At 38.3% G+C, this 23,977-nt stretch overlaps 1 protein-coding gene across 1 annotated transcript in view; it reads left to right on the top strand.

Annotated features, from left to right (window-relative positions):
- Positions 1-3,526: 3,526 nt before the first annotated feature.
- SERTAD2 (SERTA domain containing 2) overlaps positions 3,527-23,977 on the top strand; it is a 112,250-nt gene continuing 91,799 nt past the window's right edge. The window contains exon 1 of the mRNA XM_081264352.1: positions 3,527-4,212. The gene's annotated coding sequence lies outside the window, so the exon portion shown is untranslated. The remainder of the gene's footprint in view (positions 4,213-23,977) is intronic.

The following is a 23,977-nucleotide window of genomic DNA, read 5'->3' on the forward strand; positions in this document are numbered from 1 at the left end:
TTGTTTTGTAATTCAAATTGTGAGCTCATGTTTGCCCAGCATTTATATGTGGGAATTCTGTAAGGTTTGAGATTAATCCTTTATCTATGATAAAGAATTTGCTTTTGCTTCCTGGTTCATGTGGGTAGTATATATTCAAAACTGTTTGTATGGAACTTAAATAATCTAATTGAGGAGATCAGCTACAACCTACAACCAAAACTTTTCTTCCTTGTAAGTTGATTGTCTCGGGTATTTTGTCACAGTTATGGAAAGGTGACCAATGTACCACCTATCTAGCCATCTCTCATAAAAAGTAAAGAGAAAGACATCTTTTAGCACATGTCACTTGTATTTTATTTTAGATTCTATAAACTTGCACATGTAACTCACATCACAATAGATTAGAAAGTACAGATAAGCAAAAGGAAAAGTAGATAAATATGCACCAAAGCCATCTTTTTTTCCTGACAAACACACTTCAAGTTCCTAGACTTTTCCTCAGGTTCATATTTAAATGTCTCATGTGTGTACTTTTGAGCCTCTCAACCAGATTGTAAGCTATTTGAGACAACATAGATCTTATATAGTGCTTTCTAAAAAAAATTAGGCACACAATCTAAGCATATCACTAGTCTCACTCCACTGTTCAAAAGAAAAAAATATAGTAACAATAGAAATATAGCATTTGCATGTAGAAATTTACATTTTGAAATGTAGATCACATGTAAGAAAAATTCTGCTTGTGTCAACTTTGAGATCATAAACTAGCTAAACTTTATATACACACACTGAATCATACATAAAATAAGCTACAGTGGTTCTTTTAGGCTTCTAACATTTTTATTTGACTTCACTGTACTTTTCAGTGTTATAGTTCCAAAGTATGCCCATGTCATTCGTGAAGGGCAGTTTTTCAGCTTCATCCTCTTTTTTTTAGGGATTACCCACATTCTAGGCCTGTGTAGAAGAAACATAGAGAGGGAAGTGATCACAAAAATGAAAATAGAAGAAACATGGAAGCAAGGAGACAGGCATGTGAGAGAATGAAAAAAAATAGGAAGAAAGGAAGGAATAAATAGGGAGTCTCAAATAAAATATGTATTGTATTTAAATATTTAAAATTTCAATACTAGTTCAAGTCCCCTGGGTTGTATGTTTAGAAAGATGTCCAGGTACAAGCTAAAGAAATGGATGACTCAGTAATCTGAGAATGGACCCAGAAACCTGGGTGGGCCTTACACATAATTTAAGAAATATTGGAATAGGAAGAGCACAGAATTAGAAAGTGACTCATGGTGGATTGGAGGCATATAACAATTGACAAAGGGGAAATTTTTGCCACAAGATGCTAATCCTGGGTATTTGGGGATCCTCTGAAATATACTAGTGAATGTCTAGACTCAAAATCTTCTTCTGTTTTTATAGTACCCACCACAGTATGTAAAATAATACTTTCACCAACTACTTTCACTTGTCCACAAAATGACTTCACAGAGGAAGAAATAAGAAAAGGGCTTTCTAACATGTTTCACAAGCACATTCTTAAATGTAATATAGTAACCTACATTAGAAAATGCAGCAGATTTTCCCCACATGAGGGATCTAGTTTGTTGAACTTATCACAGAACCCTGGCCAGGGGAACACTGTGTACCTTCTGTGGATCAGGATGTTTTAGGGGGAGGACACTGGCCTCTTTGCCCTGCAGAACTCCAAAGGAGTTTTAACACATTAAGGGACAATGTATACATAACCTGTGTGCTACAAGAAGTTTGTGATACAGCTCACTTTCCTAAGTGGATTTAGAATTACAGAAATCCTGGTGCAGGCTTAAATCAGAAGGGGGAGAGGTAAGAGATATCAGGTTTTTGTGTCACAGCTAAGCCCAGGGGAAGGATCTGATCCTAAAGTGACATAATCAAGGCAAGCCCCCAAATGACTAGAGTAAAACCTTTGTTTTTACTTAATACATCTCTTTTGATTCCAGACCACTGTAGGTTTCAGTTATATGGAAAAAAAAAATTACCTCGCTCACCTCAAGACCCTATATTAATCCTCCATCTCTAGGAGACTTGTATATAGAAAGTGAATGTTGGGTATACTGAGTGGACGGGAATACAAATGCAATATCTGATTTGCCTTTCCTTAGTTTCTTGACAGAAAGTAATTATTTTAAGCCTCGGGAATGCACCTTGTAGCAAAGAAGGTGAGCTCTAGCCAGTGCTTTTGAGGGCATCTCTATTCGGGTTTATTGGTGATTGCAGTTACTTCCAAGCACAAGTGCATGGAAAGGGTTAAGATATGTGAAATAATTATTGGAGAGTGGCCAAGATATTGAGAAACGCCATAGATCCTGGGAATCAGCAGTGAGGAGATCTAGGAGTGGGTGCGCCCGAGCCTTGCCATCAGGGTTCAAGGTGAGGAAGTGGGAGAAAGAGCGGTGAGGGCGGGTGGGTTGGGAGGAAACTAAGGTACACGCATGCACTGAAAAAGCAAAGCCGATACAGCTTCAGTCGTGCCAGGTTAAGTGCCTTTTCCAGAAACTCAATAAAGAAACGGTGTGTTTTCAGGAGCTGTTTCAACCTGTCCACACCCTACCCTGACTTTCCCAGAAAACAAGCGAGGGACAAATGCCATTGCTAAGCCTCCCGTCTCCTCTGGTTTGCAGGCTCCTCAGATCCCAGAACACATCCCCATCGACTTCACACAGAGTTGTCTCCAAAAGTGGGCACTGTGTAGACACGGGCCAACTTTGGATGTGATTCACTCCAAATCGGGTTATCCCCCGGGAGTGGGGTTTGGCCGCAGGGGCTCCCGGGCAGCGCCAGGCAGAGGCTGAGCAGCAGCAGCAGCAGCAGCAGCAGCCAGCAAGCTGAGTGAGGAGCAACCCTCCGCTGCCGCCTCCTCCTGCCCGCGCGGAGTCGGCAGCACAGCCAGTCCCTATCGCTGTCACGCAGCCAGCAGCACGGCCTCCGCCCCCCCCCCCCCGCGCGGCCCCAGCCCTCACACTGTTATTTGCGTGACTGACCCGAGCCGGGTGGGAGGGAGGACCCGGCTGGGGAGAGAGGGAGGGCGTGGGCCCGCCCGCTCCTTCCCTCTGGCTCCCTGCGGCAACCTTCTCCTCCTCATTGGCCACACGCTTACGTCCATCACCCCCACGCGGCGCTCGGATTGGCAGAAGGCGCACTTCTGGAGCGAGGAGGGCAGAGTGACTCTGCTGGTCTCCGGCGCCTCGTCTTTCCCTCCACCCCCCACTTCAACGTCCACCCACCTCTCCCCACCCCCCACTCCACTTCCCCCGCCCGGTTCGCGGCAGTGTCCTTAGAAGACTCATTGGGCCAGGGGCGAAGCCAGCCGCCTATCGAGCCGCACCATCATTGGTCGATACTCATGCCCGTCGGGACGGCGGGCCTCGCCATTGGGCGGCTCCGCTCCGCTCCCCGCCCCGCAACGCCTCGCCCTCCCAGTAGCCTCCTCCCCTCGCGGCTCTCCCTCGGCCCCCTTACCCCGCCCGTCCCCGCCGCATCTCCCCTGTCCAGCTGGGCGGGGACTGCTGTACGACTCAGTAAAGTCTGTGAGTCACTGCACAACCCATCAATCCAATTAAATGTCTTGAGCGAGCTGAGCAGGCGGTGCTGCCGCTCGCCCCGCCGCGGCCGCCCCTGCTCGCAGCGCCCCTCTGATCCATGGCTGTCTGTCTGTACTTGTTACGGTGTAACATCTTCCTCCTCCTCCTTCTCCTCCTTCTCCTCCTCCTCCTTGGGAGCCGCTGCAACTTCCCCTCAGCTAGCCTCCTCCTCTGCTTGGGGACTGCAAAGGCATGGGATAGACCCAAAGCCACTTCTCTCTGTCTCCCCACCAGCCCTTGCTCAGTTTTGCTCCTTTAAATTAAAGTCCGTTCCTCGCTCCTCATCGTTTTAGAGATTTATTTGTCAGTCTATTATTTTCCCTGGTTTTCTTTTTCCTCGGCGGGGGCAAGGGTCGTAGGGGCCGGTGGGTTTCTGTTAGGGAGGGGCGCTCCCTCACCCCACCCCCTCGGTTTTTCCTCCTCCCTTTTCGACCGTGACTTGATTTCCCTGCTCCTTTCCGTTCCCACCCGTCGGACTCACCGTCCTGCACTAGAGTGACGCACCGACACCCCCCCCCCCCCCAGCGCACAGCCCAGACGTTCCCTCCCTCGCTGCCACCCCGACCCGTCTCGGAGCTGGACCGGGTGCAGACTTTGCAAAAGGGTGAGTACCATGTAGGTTTTCTTTGGTGGGGGTGGGGGATGTGAGATCCAAACGTGGTAGCCGGTCCGCTCTTGGGGAGGGCAGGGATCAGGTTGTGGGCTGGAGATTCCTGGTCCGGCGTGGATTTGAGGTGGCGACTCCCTCCCTCCCTTGCTCCCTCTTCCCCCACCCCTCGACTCCTTATTCACCAGCCTTGCTGTATTTCTAGGTATTGCCAGACTTCCACCATCGGGGCATTATAACGCTTATACAATAATTGGTGATGGCATGCTTTCTGTCTTTTGGATGCCTAGTGAGCAGTAATAGCGATGTGATCCGATAGACTCTGTGACCTGCAAAAAGTGTAAAATGGCTAATGGGTAAATTTTCCTGTAAATCAAAGTTAACTTTTGTTCAGTAAAGGCAAAGCAGAAGGTATTATTCATTTCAATGTGTGGTGATAGAGCAAGGAAAGACAGGTTGCCTAGTGGCATCGCTCAGTGTTATTTTTTAAGATAATTTTATGGTTCCCTTTTGAAAAAATATCAATTCAGTATTAAAGGTTATGAAGTCTTTGAACCTGTTGGAGGAAAGCAAGGTAAGATGGAAATTCCGTTTAACACTTCGTCTTTAGCTCCTTTCTATTCTAGGGAGGCATCACAGTACAGAATTTTGTGTTTCCCAGTTACTGGACACAGTGGAGTGTGTTAAGGATATATGAGAAATATGGATTATGTTTCCTTTGATATTCATCTTTTGGTACTTGTATTACTCTTTAAACAATGTCATTCTACAGTTTTTTTGTAAAATTTTAATTTGGTTTCTTGGTTATCAGTAGTTCAAAAGTACAAATATCTACCCTTATGTGCTTTATGACAACCTTGTCTTATGCATCTTTAATATTTAGTGTGAGATAAAAGTAAAAACTATGAGAATGGTTATTCTGAATTGGCTTCTGTGGTCACTGTTTAGAATTCTGCTATTTTAAATTGGTATTACTCTTTTTGAATCAAGTTCTGGGCTAGTTGTCCACAAGAGTCAAATTAGGCCAAACTAAACATGTTTTGAAATATTAAAGTACAGGAAAGGCCTCTTAGTAGTTAATTCTCTCCTTCTCTTTCAGACTAACCAGAATAAGTTGTTGCTAAATTTAATTTTAAAGAATAGATGGTTCCTGTACTGAAATCTGCCAAGTTGCTACAGAAAGATTCTTTTTAAAGAGCAGAAATGTGTTTATGATCAGTCCCAAGTAGTAAAGTTGAAAAGTGACTTAAATGCTGTCTTAAAGAAATGCTTGTCATAAACTCCAAACCTTTCAATGTGTTTCAAAAAGACTTATATAAAGCCTTTTTGAATTGCTTAATAAATTTCAGCATGTGACCTTTTTCATGAGGGTACGACTGAACCTTTGAAAGGCCAGATAGCACAGGGGAGGTATACTGCCTGAATTTGAATTTTGCCATCCCTCACTGGCTCTGTGACCTTGGATAAATTTCTAAACTGATCTGTGCTGGTTTTCTCCTATACACGGGAAGGGAGACTCCTTTTTGAAGGGTTGCTGTAAAGATTAATCAGAGTGGACAACACAGAGCACTGTGTTAGCTGCCTCATAATTATCTCCATTCTCAGAGAGGGTGTCTAATATAGTGGCTAAGAGTAGGGTCTCTGGAACCAGATTCTGTAGGTTCAAGTCCCAGCATTTCTGCTTTGACCTTGGTCAAATTAACCTTAGATTCCTCATCTGTAAAATGGGAATAATGGTAGCACCTGCTTCATAGGGTTATGGTGAGAGGTATGGATAAAATGAGTTATTATGTACAGATTTTAGTAGCATTTGGGATATGTATCTTGATCGATTAAGCTTTTTAGCTTTTTTTTTTTCCCCCATCACTGGAAATTGAACCTAGGGGGTTCTATTGCTGAGCTACCTCCCCAACCCTACTTTTTCTTTTCTTTCTTTTTTTTTTTGAAACAGAGTCTTGCTAAGTTGCTGAGACTGATCTTGGAAATTTAGATACTCCTGCCTCAGACTCCCAAGTAGCTGGGATTATAAACATGTACCATTATGGTGGGCCCACATTCAGCTCTTTCATGTTCCTTGGTATTTCTTGAAATATGAATGACTGTTTTGTTTACAAGTATTTTTTGCAAAGATAAAGAATCATTGCTGTTAATAAAATAAATATAATTTAATCAATATGTCTCATGTTTGAACTAGAGTTTATCAGAGCCTTTAAGAAGTTTGATTATTGAATGAGTTGAGTTGATCACTTGTTCATTTGAACTTGTATAATATAATTACTGCCTCTATTAAAATCATAATATAGATCACACACTTGCTAATATCTAGTTTTCTCTCCTACTAAACAGAAAGCTTTTTGAGGGTAACAGTAGTGTATCAATCATGAGTTAATCTCTGTTGCCTAGCAAAGCTACTAGCACAAAAAGAAGCTTAATGAATACTTGTAGAATTAAACAATGTTATTCTCAAATCATTTATGAGTAGTTGAATGAACAGTATACATGACACTGTGAAGAATACTGTTATTTGTATTGTTAAATTGAATTTTCACTTTCTCAATTATTATTTTTGTAACTAGAGAATAAGTGAGGGGATTCACAATATAATTTGTCTTTTACTAATAGTTTTTGGCTGGGCATGGTGGTACACGCCTGAAATACCAATAACTCTGGAGGCAGCAGGATGACAAGTTGGAGGCCAGCCTCCACAATTTAGTGAGATCCTGTCTCAAAGTAAAAAAATAAAAAGGGCTGGGGATGTAATTCCATGGTAGAGCATCCCTGGATAATCCCCAGTGAGACAAAAAATAGAGACAAATTTTCATTTTGAAGAATAAATTAAAAGTCACCTGAAAAGCCCATCTGGTATTTTCCTTTGTTGCCTGATGTGTCAATTTTTTAATCATGAATCTCTTATTCCCAAACTTTGTCATTAAGTTGAATGTTATTGTTAATGTAAATTACACAAATTAGACTTTGAATGTCTGAAAACATGGTATTTATTTTCTCTGCCTCAGAATTAATAATAAAGAGACTTTTCAACCTAACACTGTAAAATAAAATTTTATCATTTCCTTAAGGACCAGAGCCTTATTTTTCTTGCCATTCAAGAATAAAACTCTCTCTTTTTAAAAAACATTTTTTTAGTTGTAGGTTGACACAATACGTTTATTTTACTTATTTATATGTGGTGCTGAGAATCGAACCCAGGGCCTCACATGTGCTAGGTGAGCACTCTACCACTGAGCCACAACCCCAGCCCCAAACTCTTTATTTTGAATAGTCTTAATAGATAATTAGGTTTTGGAAAAGCTGCAATAAATAGTGTGATAGGATCATAAAGGAGGTGTATGTAATTAGTAAATAAAACACTTAAACTTTGCACTTTACCACATACTTTAATAGGTATTACATAATTGTGGAATTTTTAAATAAGCAAAATTGATGGGGCCTACCACCTGCTTCATTTATATAGAATCATCCTGTTTTACTTGTCAATAAAATTCATTTTAATTACTGTGCCCTCCAAAGTTATAAAATACAAGAATTGAGAAAGGATCCTCAGCAACAAAATTTGAATACTAATCTACTCAGAAGTGTTATAGTGTCTCATAACATTGTTAAAACTTTTCCAGTATATGAACATTTGTTACAATGCATGTAACTTTGAATACATAGACCTTTGTTTCTCCAAATCTTGTTATCCAGTTGAGTTGAATATATTGCATTTTCATTTTTTAAAAACAATTGATTTTTAGAAAGCTTGCCCTTTTCTTTTTGTATGAATACTTTTAAAACAGTTAATCAAAAAGCAAAATTTGAAATAATTTATAGGCATATAGAAAAAAACTTAAGGATCTGGTCAGCAAAATGGAAAGTCTCATCTCAAGTTTTTCCTTGACATATTTTTGCATGACATTGTTTCCACAGCTCAAATTTCTTTCATTTAATTGCTTTTGTGAAGACATTTGGCTATTTATTAGGATTTTATAGACATTTACAATGTTTCCAACTTTATTGGGGTTGGGTGGAGTCTCACTATGTTGCCCAGGCAGGCCTGAGCTCCTGGGCTCAAGTGATCCTCCTGCCTGGGTCTCCTGAGTAGCTGGCTAATGTTCCCAACTTTTAAAAATGCAGTATTTGTTGTGAAGAAGTCTTTGGAAAGAAAAGGAGTAGAAATCACCTTTAGGGTTTGTGATTTCTATGCTTATAGTGGGAAAATGGATAGTTATATCAGATAGTGATGAAAAGGAGAGAAAAATAACACATGCATTGTCTAATGATGTGGGCTCATGGCCTTTCACATTGAGTGGAAGTGCAGATTGGCACGTGACCTTGAGCATTACACTTCACCTCCTCTATTCTCCATGGTATTGCCCTGTCAGTGGGAAGAAAAAAGGTAGTTAATCCTGCTCTCACTCACAGAGGAAGTTATAGGAGTAAATTGTGTTTTTAAAAATCATTTGGGAAGGACAAAATTCTCATAAACACAAAGTAAACTTTAGCATTTAGAAATAGATATTTGTTTATCATTATGTAAAAATTGTGATCTCTCAGATATTTATCTACAGGGCATTCATTTTGAGTTCAGACTTGAAGAGACTTCTTATTGATATGCCTAAGGTACCATTTAAAGAAGTAAGGAAATTTGCTTTAGTTGAATGGGGTTTTAAATGTTAATACTGAGTCTTGGGGTATCCCAATTTATAGCAGATGTTGATATTTTAAAAACATACATTAGATATTTGGGAAATAATACATTTTATTAAGTTAAAGTTTGTAAAATTTGTAAAAAAAAATAAAGTTTGTAAAATTTGTATTTGCATTGCAGGGGAAAATGTGCAGATTTACTGGATTCCATTAGAAGTATATTTCAAAGAGAAAAATTAATTGCCTTATTTACTTTTAAATTTCAAAAGGATTACTTGACTGTAGGACCCCCCCCCCTTTATACTCAATTTACTTTGTACCTTGAATACTTGAATACAGTGAAATATGCACATTTCAGAATAGTAGTTTTGAGGATTTAATTTATCCCAGTTGTTGATGGACCTTTATTTTATTTATTTATGTATGGTGCTGTTGAGAATCAGACCCAGTGCTAGGCAAGTGCTCTACCACTAAGCCACAACCCAGCCCTATCCCAGTTAAATTTTTATTTAGAAAGGTGAGTGAAGACACACGAAGAAAGGCTGCATTTTAAGGAATTTTTTTTTCTTTTGTCCCTAAAAATGAGTGATGAGTCATCTTTAAAAGTCTAAGGCTTGGGGTTAATACATTATATAAATTTCTTTGAATTAAGCTTTACTTCTCTACAGATGTTAGCAGAATTATGATTATGATGATGATCACTTTTCTAAGAGGAAATATAATTCTAGGGTACTCAGAGTAAGATGAATTAAACAAAGCATATAAAATATTATTTATTCTAATAATTGACGATAGTAAATGGTGAGCCTCGCATGTGAGATTTCTAAGCAGAGAATAATTTTTTGGGGGGAGGGGTGGGGGTGCTGTAGCATGCTAAGCATACACTATTATCACTGAACTATACCTCCAGCCTCCAAAAAAGTAACTTTTAAAAGTATCATTCTTTTGTCCTTATTGTTCAACAGCCAACCCAAGAGAGGCAGAACTATCTGATTTCTTCCCCACCTTTGAATCTAACATCCACATTGATGTTTTTAATGTTTTGCCTTGAATATTGGCTTTAACACATTAAATAAAATGACCCAAATAGTTCACCCTCTTGACTTTGTTCTAACATTGTTTTTCATTTTTCTTAATATTTCCATATGAGTTTGTCTTTTCTTTTTATGTGACATCTCTCTGATTTTATTATTGCTTCTTTTCAAGAGTCATTTGGATTCTTTTTCATTGATGATAGCAATTTTTTAAAGCTATGTTTGCCTCTGTATAAAGTCTGAAGGAGGAGGGGCTTTCATTTTATTCCAGTCCATTTTATGAGACTTCTGTAAAGAAAAATTTTCTTTGCCTTATGTCAAAAGAAGAGTTCTCTCCTTTTATCTGCACAAAATTTAAGGATCCGCTTCATAAACCTAAGACCAAGTTTTAGCCTGTGCAAGGTGGTGTCAAGGGAAAACTGTAATATGTTTATTAGTGTCAGATTTTCTATTCATTTATTGTATCCAAGGGCAAACCTATAGAATTTTTTCTGTCCAGGTTATCATGAAATGTCTCAGACATCCAAGCTGTTTTTGCTCTATGCCAGGTGCCCTGGTGCGCTTTGGAGACTGTGTGATGGCCATGGCCATGGCCATGGCCACCTGACCTCGTGGGGGTAGGGCTGGGGCAGGGGGTGGGGGAGGTGGGGGGGGTACTGGCTAAGAACATCACAGCAGACAGGATGAGCAGCTCCTTTTGTTTTGTTTTGTTTTTAACTCCTTAAGCCAGACAGAACTTCAGACCATGTCCACTGTGAAGTTTTCCAGGGCTCTCTGTTGTTGCTTAATGGTTCCTTGTGAAGTAACCATCAGCTTTATTGTCTTCCATGGCTTCAACTCAAATGAAATGTATTCCTTTGGGTTAACTTTTTTGTTGATTTTAAGGGTTCTTTTTTACACAGAAAATCCGAGTGTGAAAGTGGAGTGGTTTTTTCTCTTTTTTTTGCCATGTGGGGATTGAATCATGCCAGGCAAGTATACTACTGCTGAGCTATATACTCAATCCTGAATATATACTTTGTAAATTAAAAAGATTTGCATAAATATCCTGTGAATAACAAGTTTTTTAAGGACCAAATCCTTTTTTATTTTTTTTTGCCCCTGATACCAGGGATTGAACCCAGGGGCACCTGACCACTGAACTACATCTCCAGCCCTTTTTACTTTGAGACAGAGGTCTTACTAAACTTGCCTTAAGGCCTTGATAAATTGCTGAGGCTGGCTTTGAACTTGTAATCCTCCTGACTCAGCCTCCTGAGTCACTGGGACTATAGGCGTGCCCCAACAGATCCAGCCTAAAATCCTCTGATCTGGAGAGTGCCTAGTAGTTTTAAAAATACATGACATTATTCAGATATTAGTAGTAAAAAACCTTAAATTCCACTAAACAAGGGTTGGGAATGTAGCTCAGTGGTAGAGTGCCTATCAGCATTCCTAAGGTTATGGGTTCCATCCCAAGTACTGAATAAAAAATAAATAAGTAATTTTTTTTTCCAGAAAAACTGAAGCCTCCTTTTGATTTAACAGTCCATTGCTAATTTTTATTTTAACAATTCAAATATAAAATTAGATAAACTGCATTTTGGAGTTGGTTAAAAGATTTTCTAGAAATTGCACTTTATACATCCTATGCCTTAGGGGAAAAGGTTGGTCTTTTTGTGCCCCTGAATCTGTTTTTGGCTTCTGTTTATTCACTCATTCAGTTATTCAACAGATATTTATCAAGCACTTGCTACTATGTGGCAACTAAGTCTTCCTGGGCACATACAATATATCAGTGAGGAAAAGAAATGAAGATTCCTACCCTTGTGGAAATTATTTCCAAACTATTTCTGTGTGTACAGAATTTGTTGTCTACTATTTGAAATAGTCTTAATTAAATATTATATAATAATGATCTGAAAAAAATAAGGATTCTTTATATGGATTTTATGCTGTTTGACTTTTTATTTATTTATTTATTTATTTTTAAAGCAAATGAGGAGAAGCAGAGATTTAAAAAAAATATTTATTATATTTTTAGGTGTAAATGGACACAACACAATGCCTTTATTTTTATGTGGTGCTGAGGATCGAACCCAGGTCCCACCTGTGCTAGGCGAGCGCTCTACCACTGAGCACAATTCCAGCCCTCTTTGGCTTTTTATAAAAGGAATCTTAAGTCCTTAAACACAATTCCACTTGAGTGGACATTTTTAAAATTTGAATTTGGGTTGAAATGTTGAATGTTAAACTGATGTTGTCTATAGTTTCCACCAGAAATCATTAACCTTGTTTACTTATGAACCTTAGAAAACCATATAGTGGATGAGGTCTGAAGTTTCTCTTAGGTTTTCTTTACATTTTTAAAGTTGTTTTCTCCTGTTGCTTTGTTTTTTTTTTTTTTTTTTTGTGACACAGAGTCTGGAGGGGGGGAGTGCACCCTGAAAGTTTCACAGTGGAAATAGTGGAAATGTAGTCATCGATCCTCTATTGCACAATTAACAAGGAAACCTTAACTTTGCTTTCTCTAGTGCACCCAAAGAACTAATTTTTGCTTCAGTGATTATACGTGTGTAATTTCCTACACAAGTACAACCTTCAGTGTTCATTTCCAATTCAGATACTAAAGTGGATGGACCTAAGTTTATTTATTTTTTAAATGCAGTGCAAATAGCATCAATACATTCTCATAAGATGATTTTCATTATTTTGTTTTATTCATAAATATTTAATACATGTCCCAAGTGCTTAAGAGTATCAGAAACTAATAATAAGATATGACATCTGCTCATAATTTTGCTCAAGGTCCAGTTGGAGACAAAAGATCCCCACATGGAAATTAAATCTCTCATATTGAGCAATATGGGATTTAACGTAATGGGGAGTCCAGCGTAGCCACTATGGTAAGCCAAGTCCTAGGTCAAGTGGATCTGCCTTCTAGAAGTTCTCCATGGACTTTAAAATCCTTTCTTTTTAAATCTGAGCAAAGCTGGTAGCAGAAGACATCTAAGAATAGAATAGTCTTTAGCTACTGTGGTTCAGCTGAGAAGGTGATGGAAAGATGGAGCAGACAACATGGCCATTATTACATTCACTACCCCTACTGGAAGCAGGAACTGCACTTTTGAGTAGATTATATAGACAACATATGGATACACTTTAGGTTCTTGAGGGAAAAAATTCATAGTCTGGAGAAGCCTCATCAATGAGGGCACTATAGACAAAGGGAGTTCCCTGAAAAATGGAACAAACACCGGAAGGGGAGGAAAGAATTGGAGGTGGAGACTTAACAGTTGCTGAAGTCACTTCCTTCCTCAGTTTTGCCTAGAGCAACCCTGCCTGCAAGATGGATATACTCTGGGCCTAATACAACAACTTTAGGAAGTCTGTATATATTACTGCTATATGTAGATATACTCTTTCTAAATTGTTTTACTTTGGAATTAGCTGAAATTCTTACTGTGGGTATATTTAAAATCTCAAACATAGTGTTGTATGACTATGGCTTTAGTTTTTATTTTTCTAAGTATTTGGAAATGTTAAGGGTACCTATGTTTATATTTAGACCTACATCTAAGATAAGATAATACAATGTATGTTTGTCTCTTAGATTTAAATTCAGGAGGAAAAATCAAAATCCTCATGTTTATATTATTTTTTTAATGAAAGTATTTGAACTTTTATATGGAGACTGCTTTTCTGTTCTTTTAAATAACAACCTCTGTGAAGAATTTCCTTTCCTGAAAACTCTCTCTGCTAGGACCATCACTCCAGCCCATTGATTCACAAAGTCACCCAGGATACTTCTGTGAATTATCTTGATTGTTATGGTGGTTTCAAGGGTGTATACATATTGTCAAAACTTACCAAATTGTATAATTTAAATGTATGCACATTTTATACCAATAAAACTTTTATAAAATCCACATATGTTGTAAGGTCTATTTTCATGATAAAAAACTCTATTATAACAATTATGTTTTTAAGGTTTATTGTTTATTTTTTATTTTGCTATTTAATTTTATCAAATCTTTATTCACCTACATTCTGTACCCCATACACATTTATTTCAAGTAAGAAAGATAAATAGAACTGAGGCAGCCCATGTGCTGGCTGAAATTTAGATATTGGACCTTAGAGAGCTTTTTTCCATATGTAAGACTCACTGGAGTATCTTTAAGTAATTTGCACAAATTTGAATTTGGAGACTTGGAGTTGTGTATTTATTCTTCATGGAATCCTTTCCTCATAGTTGAGCAGATTATGGCTCATTTTTAACATGGAGTAAAGAGCATGATTTTAGTAAGACTTTTTCTTTTTAAATGAGGACAGATGGCTTAATGCTTCTCCTTAAATATTGTTCCTTTTTTTTTTTTTGGCATTTTTATAAGTTAAGTTTTGGGCTGCTGGGTACAGTGTCACATGCCTATAATTCTGGCTACATGGGAGACTAAAGCAGGAAGATTGAGAGTTCAAAGCCAGCCTGGGCAATTTAGCAGGACCCTATCTCAAAACCAACCAACTAACCAACAAACCCCCTTCATAAACAGTTTTAGCAAGTAAACTCTCCAAATAGATTTGTTTAGGGAAGAACTAAGTCTGTCTGTTTCATTCTTCCTGCCACTATGATCACTGAGCACAGCACAGAAGGCTTAATTTAAGTTTGTGATGCTTTAATATTAATTGAATATTTCTTGTGTTATCCAGTGTACATTTCAGGTAAATTTCTTTATTGTTGGAACTAATGACAATGTTAAGTTTAAAACACTGACAATTTTTCATAAATGGTAGTCAAGAAAAATGATCTGGGGTTGGAACTATCAGAATGACTCTGAAGCTCATCCTCTTTCTACCATACCAGCAGGACACCTTAGAGGTGGCTCTAGCTTCAGTACTTTAAAAAGTCCCCAGGTTATTCTAATGTACAACTGTACTATATAGTGCTGTCTCCCACACCATATCCTCACCACCCCCCCTTTTAAAATGTGAAGAAAACCTGAAAGAATAATTCAACAAACACCCATATGCCCTCTGCCTAGATTCAGTAATTATTAACGTTTTGCCATATTTGCTTTATGACTTGATCTTTCCCTCTTTCTCCATATGTATACTTTTTTTTTTTTTTTTATTTTCCTGTACCAAGTGAAAGTAAGTTTCAGGCATCATGACTCTTTACCATTGAATATTTCAGTGTGCATCTCCTGAGACTAAGGACATTCTTCTATATAATCACAATACCATTTTCATATCTAAGAAAATTAAAGATAACTTGGAATGCTTTTCAGAAGTTCGATTCCATTTATTAAAGCAGAAGAGTCTATGTTCTACTAAAAATTAAATGCATACAAAGTGAGAAGTTCCGCAGAATATGTAATTCTGAGAATTTTTGCTAAGATATGTGTTTGTGTTTGCAAGTAAGGCCACTGCTTCAAGAATTCTGATGAAGTCAGTGTGTTTTCTTATGGATGGTGAGGGAAGAGCCTTCTAGTTCTAATGTTATGTGATCATGTCACAGGGAGCTGCATTGATCAACACTACAGGGTGGTTTAATGGGAAAGCTGAGTTTCAAGCCAGACAGTGTTGGGTCAAATACTTGCTTGGTCACTTGCTGCAGGGCACGTTGAGAAACTTAAATTCTTGTATCAGTTAAGAGGCTTTCAGAAACTGCCTTCACATTCACTGGAATCTTCAGGAAATTTATTATATCACAACAAATTCAGAGATAAGGCAGGCTCCAGGCTGGGTCAGTTCTGTAGCTCAGGTTCTTACTGTCTTTCTATCAATTCTGACTCCTTGTTGGCTCCAGATTCTGCTTTGGTTCCTTCTACAGCTGGTTCATATTCATACAATGAGTATTGTGAGGAAGTCAGAAACCTCTACACAGAGATGGACCGTCTGTCTTTCTGTCTGTGCATCTCTGCCCATCTCCTCAGAGAAGCATTTTGTCTGGCCTGGCATAGGTTAACCTAGGTCCTCCCTAGAGCTGGGTTCTCTTGGGGAGTGGGGAAAATGGATGTGAGTACACCAGTAAAAAGTGCTGGTCCCTCTTCTCAGCCTGTTTTCTTTGCTATAAGCCAAGCATGGTGGTGCATGCCTGTAATCCCAGTGACTCAGGAGACTGAGGCATGAGGATTGTGAGTTCAAAGTTAGCCTCAGCAAAAGCAAGGTGCTAAGTAACTCAGAGAGACCCTGCCTCTAAATAAAATTCACAATAGGGCTGGGGATGTGGCTTGGTAACCGAGTGCCCCTGAGTTCAATCTCTGGTACCACCCCCCCAAAAAAAATCCTGTTTTCTTTGCTATAAAGTGGGAACAGTGATATCTACCTCTGTGACTATAGTAATGTAAAATAGGTAACATGAAAAAATAAAGCTGATGTTTTTTTTTTTTAATATTTATTTATTTATTTATTTATTTTTTGGTGGACACAACATCTTTGTTGGTATGTGATGCTGAGGATCGAACCCGGGCCGCACGCATGCCAGGCAAGCGCGCTACCGCTTGAGCCACATCCCCAGCCCATAAAGCTGATGTTTAATAAATGTTCTTATTCTTTCTTATCTCCTTTCCATCTTATAGAAAATTCCATCTTCCTTTGACACATCTGCCACACTCTATACTGTAACCACTTGTAAATGACTCTTCCTGAAAGGTCTCTTCCTTGCCTTCTCCCCTTAGGATCTAGGGCACAGCATTTTATGTGAACTTTGCAGATTGGTCCGATACCTTCCATTAACCTATCTTGGTCCATCTTATTTTTTCTGGTGTATTTCAGCTTGGTAATATATTATTCCAAAGCAGGGAAGGGAAACTGTCAACAGTGTGTACGTATTTATCGGATCAAGTGGGAGCAGAAATCTCTCCAATTTTACTATCCATGAAAACAGCAGACTTAATAGATTCCCCCTATTTATTTAAAAATAAAGTACCACAACCCATGATAAAATCAGCAAAACAGAATGGTATTTGAAATATAAGTAAATAGCTTATCTGTCAGGATCAACCAAGTCTTTGATATTTTAGGGAAGTCCAGGCTTATTAATATAGTTTAGCTGCACTGCTTTCTCCAGAACTTACTTTCTAAAAACAATTGTGTCTAATATTCCGTGAGTCTTTTTTGAATTGTTTGATCTTGAACCCCCTCACACTCACTGAAAGAGAGTTATCTTCCCAAGACATGTTTTCTAGAATGTGTGAACAAGGGAGGGTCTTTGTTCAGACTTGCCCTTTTCAAAATAGGTAAAGTGGATTGTTAGATTTTTGCCCCCCATGGTATTTCTAACTACTCCTGGAACACCTGTGATATCCTTCAAAATTGTCACAACCCAATTACAAGGGACAATCTCCCCTGCCTTTTTTTTTTTTTTTTTCAAATTTTCTTCCAAAACAATAAGATCCCTCTTGAGGATCCTTCTGGATACCTTAAGTTTATTTCCTGCCGCCCTCCATGGCCAGGGAGTAGAAGAGTGAATAGCCTGGTGCCTCTCTTGGCTTGGAAGATGGCTGAACCCTGGCTTGTCCCTCTTCAGTTAGTTATTTTCACTTTGTCTTTAATTTTTAGATTTAGTATTGATGAAGTGTCTATGGATCTGTTAAGGTCTGTGAACACTGAAAATACTCAGATTTTGAATGATTCCAGCCATAATTCAAAGCTCTGTTGGCATGAATCGATTCACCAGAGGAATGTTTTTAAGTGTGTGTTGATGTTTCTTATGTGTCTCAAATGAAGGTTCTATATATGTTAAACTATAAAGCAGCACAATGAAAGAAAAACCCTGAAATAAATTGTGATTTTATGAAAGAAGCCAAGAAGGGACATTTTGGCTATAATTTTACTTAAAAGTCCTGGAGTTTTGAGAGGAAAAAAGTTTGAAATTTGTATTGCATGTCCTTGAAGTGCTATTAGTTACTTTTAAGAAGGATGAAATATGATTTTTAACTTGCAAAGCTTTGTTTCATTTGGGTAGATTTTTAATTTTAGTGCCTTGCAAAAAAAGTTTTGTGGGCAAGATTCCCTTTGCTATGTAACAAATGCTTTCACTGTTTAGCTAAGGCTTGCTACCAGTGGCTCAGAGGTTGAAATGAAAAGTGAAATGGCTGTTGTTTCCCCATTTAATAACCAGATTTTATTTTTATTTCCACTCCCCAGTGTTAAAAAAAGAAATGAGGGGGGGAAAAAAAAGCAAGGATTGAGATCCAAAAGCTCAAAGTTAGATTTAATTTCCTAACTAGAATGAGGCTAGTTTTGCTGTGATGTGAAAGGCATATGTAGGAAACATTTGTTCATAGCCACACAGTTGATTGTATGATTGCTGGGCTTAGTACTTGGATCAGGTTGTATTCCTGTCTTTAGACAGTCAAGCAGGTAAGAACCAGTCAAGTCTAAGCAGTTGAAGTGACTCAACTTCTTTCTTCCTCCCTTTTGAGAAATATTTTGAGTGTGCTTCTTGCCCCACTTCTTAATCCACCTGAGAGAACGTAACACAGGTCTAAATGACACTGAGATGGACAGCAACAAAGAGTTAAAGAGTGTATTATCTGCCTCTTATTATGGAGGACTTTAATGATAAGTAGTTGTCAGGGCTTTGTCTTTGCTTTCCTCCTCCTCCTCTTCCTCCTCCTCCTCTTCCTCCCTTTTTCTTCTTAAAGAGAGATTGAATCTAGGGCCATGCACATGCTAGGCAAGCACTCTGCCACTGAGCTATCCCCCCACCAATCCTTTTTTAGAATTTCATTTTGAGACAGGGTTGCCCAGATTTCCCTTGAACTTGTGATTCTCCTGTCTCAGCCTCCTGAGCAGCTGGGATTACAGGTATGAATCACTACCTCAGGCTTTTTGTTTTTTGGATTGCCATGCTGGGGATGGAACCCAGAACCTTGCACATGCTAGACAAGTACTCTGTGACTGAACCACACCCCCAATCCAGCTTTGCTTTTTTCTTAATTTTTGTCATTTCTGGATTCTGTCTTTGAACTTCCTGTAGACAAGGTCTACTGCCATAAGTTGTGTGTAGTGGATTCTAAGGAAAAACTGCTTTTGTCTCAGGTCTTTCATTGTTTTCATTTTTCTTCAAGGAGTTCTCACTTTGGTTGAAAATCTTAGTGTGACTAATGAAAAACTGTTGACTAGCTAAGAAAAATATTTTTTACATTATCTTTAAAAAGTATTTGGAAAAGGAGTGGGGCATGGTGGCACACGCCTATAATTCCATCAGTTTAGGAGACTGAGACAGAAGAACAATGAGTTCAAAGCCAGCCTCAGCAATTTAGCAAGGCCCTAAGCAAATCAGGGAGAACCCGTCTCTAAATAAAATACAAAATAAGTGATGGAGTTGTAACTTTGTGGTTAAGCACCCCTGAGTTCAATCCCCAATACCAAAAAAAAAAAAATAGTATTTGGAAAAAGGATTATATTTGGAGAATATTATTTGTTACTGTTTCTGCAAGATCCAAATAGCCTGGTGAAATTTTAGGGCTACAGTTCCATTTCGCCGTATTAAGCATTTTGCCATTCAGTATGTGCATCCTCAGTGCGTGTTATGTTACTGGCACTTGAGTTTTGAGAATGCTTTTTTTGTTTTTAAATTAATTTGCAGCTGGCCAAAAACAAAGGCTAGTTTGAGGATATTATTGGAATTGTGGTATGTTTGAGAAACTTGATTGTCAGAAAATATGTCTGTAATTTGTTGAAGTGCCTAAATATAAACTTAGCTTTACTGGAGACCACGTCACAGATCTGTGCCTCCTACCTTAGCATGAAGATAAAGGCAATTCTGTCTTCTTATCTCTGTTGTGTTCCATTGCAACTAACTTCACATGTTGCCACTGAGTGGTAAGTACACTAGATTGACATGAATTTTTTATATTTTATACTTTTTATAATTTATTATATCTTGTAGTGTTTATGCATAAAGAATGGTATGATAAAAAAAATGAAGCCTTTTCTATGGGCTAATTTAGGATTACTAACAGCTATAAAGGCACTTGCAGGGCTGAGAATACAGCTCGTGGTAGAGTGTATACTTAGCATGCGTGCATGAAGCCCAGACAATAAAAGAAGAAGGCATTTGACCACTCTTTTTTTCTGTTTTGCTCACACAGGATGATGAATAAAGGATGGGCAAGAATTTGTACTGGGGTGTTCTAGGAGAGATGTTTGTTACCACTGCATTTTGTGTAATCTACATCATTTCATATGACCTTTGATGGCTGTTCTGGTGACCTGGGCTTCACATCCTTCTGAGAAACTGTACATTTTATTATGGAATGCTTATACAAATAAGATTTTTTAAAAATTTATTTTTTAAGATGGGGCTCTTATTATGTTGCCCAGCCTGACCTGGTACTCTGGGGCTCAAGTGATCCTCTTGCCTTAGAGTCCTTATTAGCTAAAACTATAGTACATGCTACTGTGCCCAGAAAATAAAATAAAATAAATAAATTTCCTATTTCTCAAAATAGAGGTCTTTTTTTTAAAAAATTCTTCTGCTTCATCATATGTTAGTCATTTGTATACTTACAGGTGTTGTTGGTGTGAGAATTTCTCTCTTGAAAGCTTTTGAGTTGTTTTTCAGCCTAAGTTGTGTACCTTCCAGCGAGCACTATCCCTGCCTCTTACTTAGGAATACAAAATAAGATGCACATTGAAATACTTATCCTTTAACTCTGAGCAGGTATCAGTGCAAACCCAGTATGTACCATTATGTGATGAGGAAAAAAAAAAGATATTTTTATGACTAGGAAAAAGTTTTTGGCAAAAAGAAGTTCTGTCCTGTTCAGTCAGCTACTGAAATGGAACTGAGTCTTCTTTTATTAGGTGGGTCTTTGAAGTTGGAATGATTTAATGCTCGTAGTCACCTGTGAGTGTTAGTGCAGTGAGTCCCTGGAACCCTTTGTGCTCCCGAAGAGGCCATTTATGTAGCAAATGTGCACTGAGCAAGTGTATTATGACTTTTCTAAATAGCATGCTGCAGAGCAGATGATATTTTGGTATACTGGAGTGCAGCAGCTTAGCCAGAAGGTGTCAAGTGGAGACTCAGGCTCTTGGTCAATGCAGTTACAAATTTCTACTCTTCACATGCCCTGTTTTCTCTGTGTGAGTTTGTAATTGCTTTGTAGTAATCCTGTCAATTTGACAAACAGAAAAGTCAACAAAAATAAAATCCAAGTGGTCAATTCTAGAGTTGTTTTTTTTTTTTTTCTTACAGATTTTTTTTTTCCTTCTCTTGTACCGGGGATTGAATCCAGAGGTGCTCTACCACCAAGCTGCATCCCCCATCTCCAGCCCTTCAATTTTAGAATTTTAAGTAAGTTTTTATTAAAATATTAAGAATGAGGATTACTATCAATTTGGTTTCTCTTACCATTCCTCCAGCTGATTGCCTCCTTTGGCAAGTTGACTGCTTTACTTTAGGCCAAATTTTATTCCTTTTAAAGACAAAGTCCATGAACTTTGTACCTGCTCAGGATGTGTGGAAGCTCTGCTCTATAATCATTGCTTTGTTTATTCAATGAAAATTCTGTGCATTTGAAACCTCCCTGATCATGGATTCTTAATGCTCTTGTCACCATGTTGTTATTGTTGCTCTGTCCTTTACCACACGAAGCTGGTAACAGCCACTTGCAAATCTAAAATAGGGCCATATTTTTCTAAAAAGGTTTTTGGCATTCTTGGCATTCATATTAAGGAGGAGCCCAGGGATGGCCCTTCCGATTTCTTGAGGTGTTTAAGAATATGTGGCTAATACTACTTTGCTGGAACCGACCTTGGAAAAGTTGAACTGGTGCCATATTTTTTGTGCTACTATTGTGTCTGACTATAAAATGAAGGAAGTGCTAATAACACTTCCTACTTGTTTAGCACGTTTTCCTCCTCAGCTCTCAGAGGAGTTGGCCAATAGCAGGCTGGATCTCCAGCCTCTGTTTCTGTTCTTTTCTAATTCCTGTCTTATAATGTTGTATAAAACTTTCAGTTATTAGCTGCTTCTTTTTTCTTATGTTCTCTTAAAAATTAGAAGATGATATTTGTTGTTATCATCCCCATTTCTCATATACTGAGAACAAGGCACGTCTCAGCTAAGTATTTGACCTGGGTTTATGCTGTAATCAGTCGCAGAGCCAAAGCAGACTGGGGATCCTTCCTTGGCTTCATTTTATTACTGAGTCATTTTCTCTCTTTTTCAGCTACCCTTACAGGACCAAAGAAAACACATTTTCAGGTGCCAAAAATATTTCCCGCATCTCTTCTTCAGTGTTCCAATGTTAGGATTTACACTAGATTTATTGTCTGAAGTAAAGTTTCATTGCCAGTTATAAACATGATCTGCTCCCATATTATTCCTGATCTGACTGCTGTCCCAGAAGGTGATGGATAGTTGGAGGAAGATTATAATGAATGCAGCCCCTATTTTCTTTTTGCCCTTCTAAATTTGATTTAACAAGTTGCTTTCTGCCAGGAAATTTCATGAATGGTCAGATTTTAATAAGCCAAAATTTTTTTCTTTTATAATAATAAATGTAACAAAATCTCTCCCCAAGGTGGATTTAGTTAGAGTATGTTAATACTTGTGTGAGTACTTTCTGAATTTATAGGTAGAAACAACTCCAATCACTCTTAAAATGTGTTGTTCTTATAAAATGTGATCACTACATCTGAATATAATTTATGTTTGGAATATGTCGTCCTCAGTTCTTTTTACTAGTGAATGTTGATAGAGAATGTAAGGAGCACTCTGTAAAAACTAGAAGAATTGACTGTTCTGCTTTCAAAACCCTTTTTCAAAATCAGACTGAGGATGAAATTTTTGAGAGTGACAGTCCCTTTACCCCACTTCAAATTAACAAAAGTGAAAGTTGCATTTTGGTCAATTTTGTACATTTTTCTTAGTGAAACTGTAAGAATCGGAGTGAATGCACTTCACCTCTATTCCAAGCAGTTTTGTTGTTCTACTGCCCTCCGCATGTGAACGAGTGCATGTACCCACACACCGCACAGAAAGAGTTCATTCTTGCTCACATGCAGCCACAGGAGGCTGGCCCCTGTGGTCCTGGGCTCAGTGGAAATTGGCAGCCTTTCTCCTCTTGCAAACAACAGCCTAACATCACCTCAGGCAGTGGTGATAGTGGACCCACTTCAGAGATTCTCAATTGGCAGAACTGTGGAAGGCCTGGCTTTGATCATCTTCTGTCACACTTGAGTAAACGCAGTGCAGAGAAATTTGTTAATGTCGGAAATACTAGGGTGGCCCTTTAAAACTGTTTTTAAAGTACAGTACTTATCCCTGCATTTTCATACGTAATCTGAACAACAAACCTGTGTGATAAGCAAGAGAAATGAAGTTATTTCTATTTTAAAAATGTGCCAACCCAAGTCCAGGGAATTAAAAAGTCAGTAGTGGCAATGGAGTGACTGAAATTTAGGCCTTCCAATCCCTGACTTAAATCTCTCTTCACTGTTAAATAACTTCTTTGGAATAGTAATTATTAATTGTTCTGTTCTGTTACTCCCTCTCCCATCTAAACTGTGTAGGATGATGATTTATGAGTTTTTTTTTTTCCATTCAAGACATCTGTGCCTTAAAATCAGATAGTATTGGTGCATAGGGAACTCCTAGACAATGAGACACTCCACTTACCTGCCTCTGAGAATCTTTGGAAACATCTAGCATTAAATCTACACTTACCAGCTTAATTGGGAAGATTTATTAACAAGATGATCCTGCTGCTCATTTGGCTTGTGAAAGCTACATAAAATTGAGAGAATGAATGATTGAATTATTGTTGTTAACTGGAGGAGACAAAACCAACATGAAAGGACTGTTTCATTTGTTAGAAATCAGAATTTTGTTGGGGGAGAGGGAAGAGAGTTGAAGAGCTACTAATTAAACTATAACTTGTTCGTTTTATAAAATAGTTGTCTTTCTCAAATGCCCACTTCTGGCTCATTTTCAGGCAGTTACAAAAAGTGAAAAAAAGAACAATTACCTTCTAGGTTTTATATAGCTGCATGTATGGTTTGGGAATACTTCAGGTTGTAGGTAATGCTTGGTTTTCTGTTTGTGACTTGTGAGTTAATTTTTCAAGGTGACATTAAGAATAGGC

The sequence above is a fragment of the Spermophilus citellus genome (genome assembly GCF_964194105.1).
Source record: "Spermophilus citellus genome assembly, chromosome: 13".
In the NCBI taxonomy this organism is placed as follows: Eukaryota; Metazoa; Chordata; class Mammalia; order Rodentia; family Sciuridae; genus Spermophilus; species Spermophilus citellus.